At 35.7% G+C, this 10,177-nt stretch overlaps 1 long non-coding RNA gene across 2 annotated transcripts; it reads left to right on the top strand.

Annotated features, from left to right (window-relative positions):
* Positions 1-867: 867 nt before the first annotated feature.
* Positions 868-3,483, top strand: LOC109210453. 2 transcript variants are annotated; one of them, XR_002065562.1, is made up of 2 exons: positions 868-1,134; positions 2,218-3,483. It is a non-coding gene; the product is annotated as an uncharacterized LOC109210453 (long non-coding RNA). The 2 variants fall into 2 exon arrangements; XR_002065561.1 differs by having other exon boundaries at positions 2,269-3,483.
* The last annotated feature ends 6,694 nt before the right edge of the window (positions 3,484-10,177 follow it).

Genomic DNA, 10,177 nt, shown 5'->3' on the forward strand with positions numbered 1-10,177 from the left:
ATATTTTTCTACGGACCCTCCGGGACCGTCCAATCACGGGTCCGGGTCCGTTTACCAAAAATGTTGACCAAAGTCAACTTTAATCATATTAATATCAAAATTCATTACATTTTTTACAGAATTCACATTTAAGCTTTCCGGCTACATGTCCGGACTGCGCACGCAAATCGAGGCAAGTAAAAATGAGGTTTTCAAGGCCTCGGAAGCACGGAATAAATGAGAAAACAGGTGATGACCCTTTGGGTCGCCAAAACTCTATTTCAACCTTTCCTACCCAATTACCCATCCCCACTAACCCACCCTACACCCCCACCTACCCACCCCATCCCACCCCTCACCCCACCCCCACCCTAAATAACAATATTATTAGAGTCTGTTTGGATTAGCTGGTTGTAAATATCTGATAAGCTTGAAGTGCAAAATTTTTTTTAAGAGCTGAAACTGATTTTTAAAAATAAGCATTTACGTGTTTGGATAGAAGTGCTGAAACTGATAATAAGCAGTTGATATGTTTGATTAAAAAGTGCTGATAAGCTATTCTTTTGTTAAAATAACTTAAATCCCCTTGAATTTTTCAAAAGCTTATAAATTAAAATATCTTTGTAAAGAAAAGAATTAACAACATATATGGAATGAAGAGAAAGTCAAGAAATTTATTTTGGAAAAAGTATTTTTGGGAGTCTAAATATATATATATATATATATATATATATATATAATTGAGGGGCATTAGCCTGATGATGTGGCAAGCTTATAGGCCAGGGATTGCTTTATCTTTTTACTCAAATTTTTGGAGTTTTCTCCTTTTTCCTTTATTTAACTCATTAATTAACTAACAGTATTAAAACACAATCGTTATGTCTTTTACTTAGACAGTTCAAAAGTCGCTTCAAATCAAAGCCCCCGGAGTAAAGAGCCGACCCTTCCTCAATATCTCTCTTTTGTTAGCCCAGTGCAGCATAACTCTACTCTTCCCCAAATAGAAGGTCAATTCACACGCATTGGTTGCAGAATTTAATTTGGATTTCCGAGCCGTAATTACCGCCGCCAAACGCATGTACTCTCGGTCACCAAGCCAACGACAACAGGTTTTCTGCTCCTGAGAAAATCCGCAGAGAGTTCACGACTTTGCAGGTCCCTTTTCTTCTGAATTTTTTTCTCAATTTTGTTGTTGTTTATTTTCGGAAAAAATTGAGATGACGTCGTTAATTCTCTAAACATTGAAAATCACGGATGACAGGTAGCCAAATAGTAGATAACAGTTGATTGAAGTGTTGGTCAAACTTTTGAGGTTTAAGTGGAAATTTCAGTCATATTTTTTCAAAATGATGTTTTTTGGGTGGTAGAATGATTTGCTTTTATTATTGGACTTCTCATAGTTTATTTAGTCTACTCAAGTGTTGGACATTTTCAGTTTAACATAGATGGTCTCAGATTTACTTGAAGTAGGTTGCGAACTATTGCCATCTTTCTGGCAGATGCATCACAGCCCATCCTTGAAGATTTTCTTTGATCTTAATCCCAACAAGCAGATATATGAAAAAGGATATGTGCGAATCGTCAACTTAACAAATTATAATAGATTTCTAATATAATTACGTAAAATTCTTTTCTCCCTTATTTTGGTTGACAGCAATAATTAAATACCATGATATCATGGGCTGTTCCTTTCTTGCTAAGAATATTTATGTCAGAAGCTTGTGGTCCACATATAAAGTTGCTTTGAATTATTTATCTTACATTTGTGCTTAAAATAATTGCTCAATGCACATAGAAGCATTTGCACCACTTAGATGGCACAACAATTAGTAGCAAAAACTTTTTCTTGATGCCAAATCTGAATGTTCGCGATACTTGAGATAAGCATTAAGATGTTTTTCGTCATCGTAGGGATAAATTTGTAGTAGGTAGAAGGTGCTTCTACTTGGTTTGAAGTTGGAAGAAAATGAAGTTTTCAATCAGCAAGTACCTTTTTACTATAACAAAGATTAGATATACCAGATGTGAATTCCAGAATAAAGTATCGAGGCATAAATTATTTCAGTCAAATGGTTGGAGGTCCTCTTTTTGTGATATTTATTGAGGATTATATTTAGGTGTCTTCTTATGCGGAAAATCATTTTGTGCATTGAAAAGTAAATCAACATTTTTAAAATATCATTTCGTACACTATATTTTTTTTCCTATAATTCTGCTGACTCTTTTTAAATGAAAAAGGGAAAGGATTGGAGCGTCTGAGGAGAGCTTTTTGGTGTTCCAATTTTGCAGGTAAACTATCTCAACCATAACGTTGGCGTTCCCTAGCAGCTACACAACTTCCAAAGCATGATATTATAAGTCAGTTTACAAACTAAAATGCTCATCGCCTTGCCATTTATGCTTACTGTATGTCTTCCTGTGAGGTCTAAGAAGAGATGTTGCGGCACTTCTATTAGACTAGGAAAACTATTTATCTTTAACCTCCTACTTTTGCCTTTTCCTATCAATTATTTGGTTTTTGATCTTTCCCAGTTATTGTCTATTTGTTGTGCAATTAGACATGGGTTATGAAAAGTTATAATTGCTGTCACTTTCTAAATGGATATGAAAAATTGTATTTGTTTTTCCCAAAGAGACGTAACTATAGTCAATAACTATTACAATCAATAGATTAAAACTTTTGATTTGATCTCATTTTATAGTGCGAATTATATCTCTATTAATCAAGAGAAGAAAATATGTCTAGAGAGAAGGACCTCTCCATGGACTAGAGAAAGCTGGAGTGCAGATTTTTCAAAGAAGCATTGAATGGTCAGCTTTATAGCTGAGTAGAAACTGTTGGAGGAAGGAATCAGATAGAGAACCTTGGTTTTCCCTGTCGACTGAACATGTCCTACGAAGAAGGAGATCGTTGAAGACATGTGAAGTAGGTGGCTATGTCATATTCCGTAATCAATAAAATTCTTCCCCTAACTGGAATGGATGAGACAAGGACTACATCGATTTTCAGTACTATCGCAGAATATCTGAATTTCACTTCAACAAAACATAGTCAAATTGAAAAAACTAATTTGTTCAGCCAAAAACACGAGGTGAGATGCTTTTAGTTCATCTTGAGTCATTAGCAACATGCTCAAGAGACATACAAGGACTGTTGCTCCTGCAAACTGCTTTCACTTTTGGGTTCGTGCACCAAAAGTAGCCTCTGCTTCTACAACAGCCTGTCAAAATATTAACATGCATAAGTGAAAGAATTGCAGATTTTGTTGAAAGAAAAATCCATGTTTACTATATATCGAGACAAACTCAATCTACTAAAGTGAAAGGTACTGTGACAAAATGATTAGCTATTATATTGCTACCGGAAAAGCTTATAATCATCATGCAGTCCGAACAAATGTATATCATTCTATCGCTATCAGAAAAGCTCATAAGCATCATGTAGTCCAAACAAATGTATATCATTCTTTTTTTATCAGTGAATGTATATCATTCTTTAACTAACACTCCCAAAATAATTATATGCATGCAAATTTTATGATTTCTGTTTACAATAAATATTTATTTCATTGGGCAAAAGGTGAATTGTTATGTTGCTCTTGTATTAGTTGCAAATGTATTACTTCCAGTTGGTGACTCATATAAAAGAAGATCAGAGATCAGATATCATCTATGGTCGTACATGATGATTCAATGTCTGCTTCCTTAATTAGTTGATTATGAAGTAATTTGGTGTTACTGACCTATTACTAACTTTGAGCTTAAATTATCACCATTTATTCGAATTTAGCAAGCTAATTTGTATTTGCTTCTGAAGGCCTGCCCTTCTTGAGATTATTGATTCATGGGTGTCTAAAGAGAATTAAGTATGGTCTACATGAAGAAGTTAATTTGGTGTAAAAAAAATGTATCATGGTGTGGGAATACGAAAAACATTAGGAGAGTCGGGATAGAAATCTATCCCTAACGTTGGAGATGGAAGAAAAATCAGTTCTCTGTTGCTTGACTGGACTTTTTCCTCCATATAATAACATGAATTAAAGCTGAGTTATTCACAAAACAATGGTGAGATACTCACAGAACAAATATCTTTCTCATTCAAAGATTTAGCGTCACTTAATTCGAGAGAAGAACTAATGTAATCAGTCTTTTGTGTTGAGTTTTGATGAATCAAACTACGTATTAATGTATCATAAGCTAATCAAATTTTATTGCTACTTCAACATTGTCGCTTTGCTATTATAAGTTCACTTGAATCTTTATTTAGTTACCATCCTATTTCATTTTCAAACGATATTATTAGAAAGAAATAACTAACTAAAACAATGAAAAGTTGTTCCAGAGTTGATACCATGTTTTCCATGGAAACAATTACATTAGCTTAGCTCTGACTTCTGAAGAATTTTATCTTTCCTATTTCGGCTATATTTATAGAATGACTATTTAAAAAATTCAATAATATCTTTTACGATCGCGCGAAGCGCGTGTAAATTAACTAGTTAGAAAATATTATTAAGGATAAACTAGTAAAAGTGTTGGTCAAGCTAAAAGTGCTTATAAGCTGAAATGCCACAAGTTGGGAGTGACCAGCTTATGACTTATGGCTGATTTTAGCTTATAAATACTTGGTTTATAAGCACTTTGGGTATTTACCAAACGCGTAGATAAGTCAAAAGGTGTTTATAAGCCAGTTTGGCCAGCTTATAAGCTTATCCAAAAACTCTCTTAATAGTACTTTCTTTTCATGTTATAGATATATTTTTATTTTTCATTTTAATAAATGAGTATTTTCTTTTCATTTCATGATATAAAAAAATAATTTTTTATTTTAACAAAAAAAGCACTTCAACAAAATGACGTACTAAAGGTATCTTCTTTCATTTTAGCAAAAAAATATTTTATTTTCATGATGTAAAAAAAGTATTTTCTTTTATTTTTTTTTTCATTTAGAAGAATATTAACTAAATTCTTGAAGAAAATAAATTCCTAAAAATGTTGGGTATTTGGGGGGAGGAGGGGGGAGCTAGGAAACATGGGGACATAGGGGAAGGGGAGTGAGGAGAGTAGCATAAAAAAATATTTTCTATTAAGAAACTAAGCTCAAAGTAATGATATGAAACAAGAAAAAACAAGAAATGTAGAGAGGAAGAGAAAACTATCTTATTTCTTCTATGTATTCAAGTGTATACAATATCACTTCTCATCCTCTATTTATAGTATTACATAGGGGTATACAAAAGAATGTCATAAACATGACATTAAACATTTGAGATCATGGAGGAAGATCATGGGGAGGTTATAGAGGTATGGGAGTTACAACCATAATGGTAAGAAGTAGTGGGAGGTTAATGGAGAATAGTAGTGGGTGTTATTTATTTAGGAGTTATGGACATCCACCATAATATAATGTTTCATAACACTCCCCCATGGATGTCCATAGATAATGTGCCTCGTTAAAATCTTACTAAAAAAAAATCATGTGGGAAAAAAATCTTAGTGTAGGAAAAAGAGTACACTTATCATGTAATACGCATTGTCTGCTGCCTTGTTAAAAACCTTGCCAGGAAAACCCATTGGGACAAAACCTATGCTAAGGGAAAAAGAATACAACACGTATTTGACTCCCCTCGATGAAAACATCACTTTATTTCTTGAAGGCAATGCATTTCAGTCTTGTATTTCAACTTCTCAAACATTGAGGTTGACAATGCCTTAGTGAACATATCAACGAAATTATCACATGAACGAATTTGTTGAATATCAATTTCACCATTTTGTTGAAGATCATGCGTTTGAGAAATTTGCTTTATTATGTCTCATTTGATATATCCTTCTTTCAATTGAATGTAACCACTTGACTGATCATTTTGAGCATTTTCACTTCGCTCGGTAATTTGAGGGCACGAGTATGTCCGTACGATGTATTATGACTTGTGTGAATCGTCAATTTTGGTTTTCAGGTTATTCGAAATCGATTTGGAAGAATAAATTTCATGAACTGAAGCTTTAAGTCAGAAGATTTGACAAAGTTTGACTTTTTAGCATTTGACCTCGGATTGGAGCTTTGATGGTTCCGTTAGGTCCGGACGGAAAGATAACTTTGATGATATCGGGTTCGAATTGTGGTTTTGGGGATTCAAATAGCTTCACTATGTCATTTGGGACTTGTGTGCAAAATTTAAGTTTATTCCGAGTTGATTTTATATGTTTCGGCGCGAGTTTTTGAAAGTTTGAAGGTTCATTAAGTTTGATTTGAGGTGCGATTCGTCATTTTGATGTTGTTATGCATGATTTGAGGCCTCGAGTAGGTTCATGTTATGTTATGGGAATTGTTGGTATGTTCGTTCGGGGTCCCGAGGGGCTCGGATGAGTTTCAGATAGGTTTGGGTTGTGTTGCGCTCGTTTTTCTTATGTTTCGACGTTGTTTCTTCAAGGATAAATGGTACCACATAAAGAAAATAAGTTCCAATTTATGTTTTTATTGAAGCACTAGATCCTATCGTAATTACGAAGCCATATCAAAAAGAATCGTCGAATTTGGACATCGTATGAGGAGTTTATGGTCATTTTACTAAGAATTGGGTTGCCAGATTTTTCAGATTAATTACGAAATTGCCACTTATTTCATGTTTAAATATCTGCACTATTGAAACCAACATATCTCCTTCATTATAAGGTCAAATGGAGTGATTCAAAAGCCAAAGTTGACTGAAATTTCATAAAAAAATCTATTGGAGACATCAAAAGCGAGATTCGGGATCGTTTGGCACATGAAACAAGGCAGAACATCAGGGCAAGAATACTTAATATCGAGTGTTGTTCATTTGATCATATTCTGAGTTGGGGAGCTCGGATTTGGGTAACTTTTGGACGTAATTTTTACCATATGAATTGGATTTCGAGCCGTTCGGAGGATGATTTGAGCGGGATGACGCTTCTAGTGTATCGTTTTGGCTTGTTGGATGTAAGTGTCTTGCCTAACTTTGACGAGGCAATTTTTCCTACTATTTGACATTATTTGCTATGTTCGGGGGTGATACATATATGAGGTGATGAGCATATATGCATGTGCTAGGGTTAATCATGCTCGGGGGTAGATTATGCTATGAATTGTGCCTTGTAGAATTACGTGAACCTCTTGCTTTATGTCTTACTTGACTCATAGATACTAAGAATATAGAATTAAATGTTAGAAACCAAGATCAGTTTATTATAACTTGATCAAAATTTGACGAAAATTCTGAGAAAACATTGTTGTTTCTAATTCGGTCATCATTATGCTTAATCATTAATACATTGTTACGACCGATATTCTTGAGATACTAGATTCTATACTCGTGTTGTAGATCATTCTTGAGATTTGCTGAAATACTTAAATAATAAGGTTCTTAATAGTTTATTGAACTATTGTTGGCTTGAAAGTTGTGAATGGGGTTCGTTTGGAATATTCATTTAAGCACTCTCCTTGACGTTATTTATGCTTCATACCTTGTTTGACATTGATATACATATGCTTGTTAAGGAAGAGTGTAAAGCAAGAAGGGTGATGCTGTGCCATTATATATATATATATATATATATATATATATATATATACATACATACACTATCATGTGAGGGAGAGTGTAAAGCACGAAGGGTAATGCCATGCCATATCATTTGAGAGTAAAAGCATGAAGGGTGATGCCGTGCCATGTTATGTGAGTGTAAAATACGAAGGGTAATGTCGTGCCATTTTATTTGAGAGTAAAAGCACGAATGGTGATGCTGTGCCATGTTATGCGAGTGTAAATGTAACAATCCGGCCAGTCATTTTACTTTATTGAACCCCGTTCCCCTAAATAAGACTTTTTGTACTTGCTTTAACTGATTTATGACTTGTGGGGACGGTTGGTTCGGGATTCAGAAGAGTTTGGGGTTGAAATCGGAACACTTGGTTCCTTAAGGTTGGCCTAAAAGGTCAAGTTTGACTTCGGTCAACATTTTGAGTAAACGACCTCGGAATCGGGATTTGACGGTTCGAATAGGTTTGAATGATGATTTCAGACTTGGGCGTATGTCCGGATCGGGTTTTGGATGACCTGGGAGCGTTTCGGCGCTTAATAGTGAAAGTTAGTTCTTGAAGAACTTGGAAGTTCTTTAAATTTGGTTTGGAGCAAGTTTTGGTGTTATCGAGGTCCGAATTGAATTCCGAGTTCGGGAATAGATCCATAATGTCATTTAAGACTTTCACGCAAAATTTGGTGCCATTCCGAGTAGTCTAAGTATGATTCGATGTATTCGGTGAATTTAGAAAACTTGAAGTTCAAAGTTTGATTCAATTTAGTTTTGGGGTATGATTCTTTATTTCGTTGTTGTTTTTCGTGTTTCGAGAATTCGAGCAATTCCGTATTATGATTACACACCTGTTAGTGCCGTTGGACGGGGTCCCGAGTGGCTCGGGTGAGTTTCGGACCCCTCGGAGCTAAATACATGATACCAGATCAGCCTAGTTCTAGTTTCCTTCTTTGTGAACGCGAAAGGACCATGGCATTCGTATAGAAGGGGTTGGGCTGGGGAAGAAATGCTCTTCGCGTTCGCGATAGCTATTTCGCATTCGCAAAGGTCTGGGTCAGTGACCTTCGCGTTCGTGTGAGGCGACTCGCATTCGCATAGAGTAGCGTAGCTGGGCCTGGCCAGCTTTGTTCTTCGCGTTCGCAGAGTAACTCTCGCATTCGCGTAGGTATAGCCAAGCTAGCCTTCACATTCGTGAAACCATGGTCGTGTTCGCGATGAAGGGCCTTCAGAGGGCCTGAGCCAATGGCCTTCGCGAATGCGAGGCCCCTGTCGTGTTCGCGACGAAGGGGGCAGCTGGGTAGTTGGTTGAAAATCGGGACTTAGGCTTAGTTGGGGTCATTTATTGTATCCTTGGGCGATTTGAGAGCTTCTAAAGAGGGGAATTCTACCTAGCATTGTGAGGTAAGTTATTTCTACTTAATGTAAGTTTAATACTTGATTTTTGAGTATATTAACAAACAAAAATTAGTGAAAATCATGGGATTAGAGTAAAACCTAGGGTTTTGATAAAAACAAGATTTAACTACGAAATTCGTCATGGAAGGGGGGGGGGGGGTAAAAATCATATATTCTTGATCCTTAGGTTATGGGTAACAACTTTCTTCAAAAATTTCAGGAATCCGGGCACGCAGGCCCGGGGATGAATTTTAGGAATCTTGTAATTTGGATTGGGGAATCACTCTAAAGGTTGGGATATGAACTTTTGAGCCTATGTTGATTAGTTTTTATGCTATTTGGATAGTTTTGGAGTGTTTGGCGCCAAATTGAGAGTTTGGGCATAAGCTTAGACCGGAAAGTAGACCGTGAAGCAAGGTAAGTCTTCTTTCTAACCATGTAAGAGGGAAATTCTCCCCATAGGTGAACTTGATTAATATGCGATTAATTGTGGGGGCTACGTACGCACGAAGTGATGAGAATCCGTACGTAGCTACTATTTCTGTTATTGTCCGGGTAGTTCTAAGATTACACCATGCTTTGTGAACATTACTATTTGATTATATGTGCTAATTGTAAGGAAGTAAGTAAGTTGAAGAAAATCTAAAGATTTAAAAGACTTCAAGAGAATTGTCTTCATGTGTTGAAAAAAAAAGAACCAAGAAGTGTGTGTTTTAAATGATAAAAATTATGTTTGACCGCATCGCATGGATGATTCGCGAGTGGAGTTGTGTTTTCTTACCGAGTCACATGTATGATTTGCGAGCGGGTTTGTATTTTTTTACCGCGTCACATGTCTGATTCGCGAGCGAGGTGAATATATGCATCTACGGTTCGGGCCGTTCGACCCTCGGTAGTGCATAATTTACTTTTATGTTGGATCGGGCCAAACGTCCTTGGTGGTAATTGTGTGTGATAATGGAACTGGAACCTCTTATAATTCATACGATTTATTGCTTTAAAGACTACTTGTTTTAAATGAAGGAAATGCCTAGATTTATTGATTTGATGAGAGGATTTTCAGTATTATTTCTTGTTTGAACTTGTTTCTATCTATATACATTGTGAATTGGAATATTGAACTTCATATATTCATAGTTATTGACCCTTGTAAGTGTCAAGTCGACCCCTCATCACTATTTCTTCGAGGTTAGACTGGATACTTACTGGGTACATATTGTTTATGTACTCATACTACGCTTCTGTA

This window comes from Nicotiana attenuata, unplaced genomic scaffold (genome assembly GCF_001879085.1).
Source record: "Nicotiana attenuata strain UT unplaced genomic scaffold, NIATTr2, whole genome shotgun sequence".
Taxonomy (NCBI): domain Eukaryota; kingdom Viridiplantae; phylum Streptophyta; class Magnoliopsida; order Solanales; family Solanaceae; genus Nicotiana; species Nicotiana attenuata.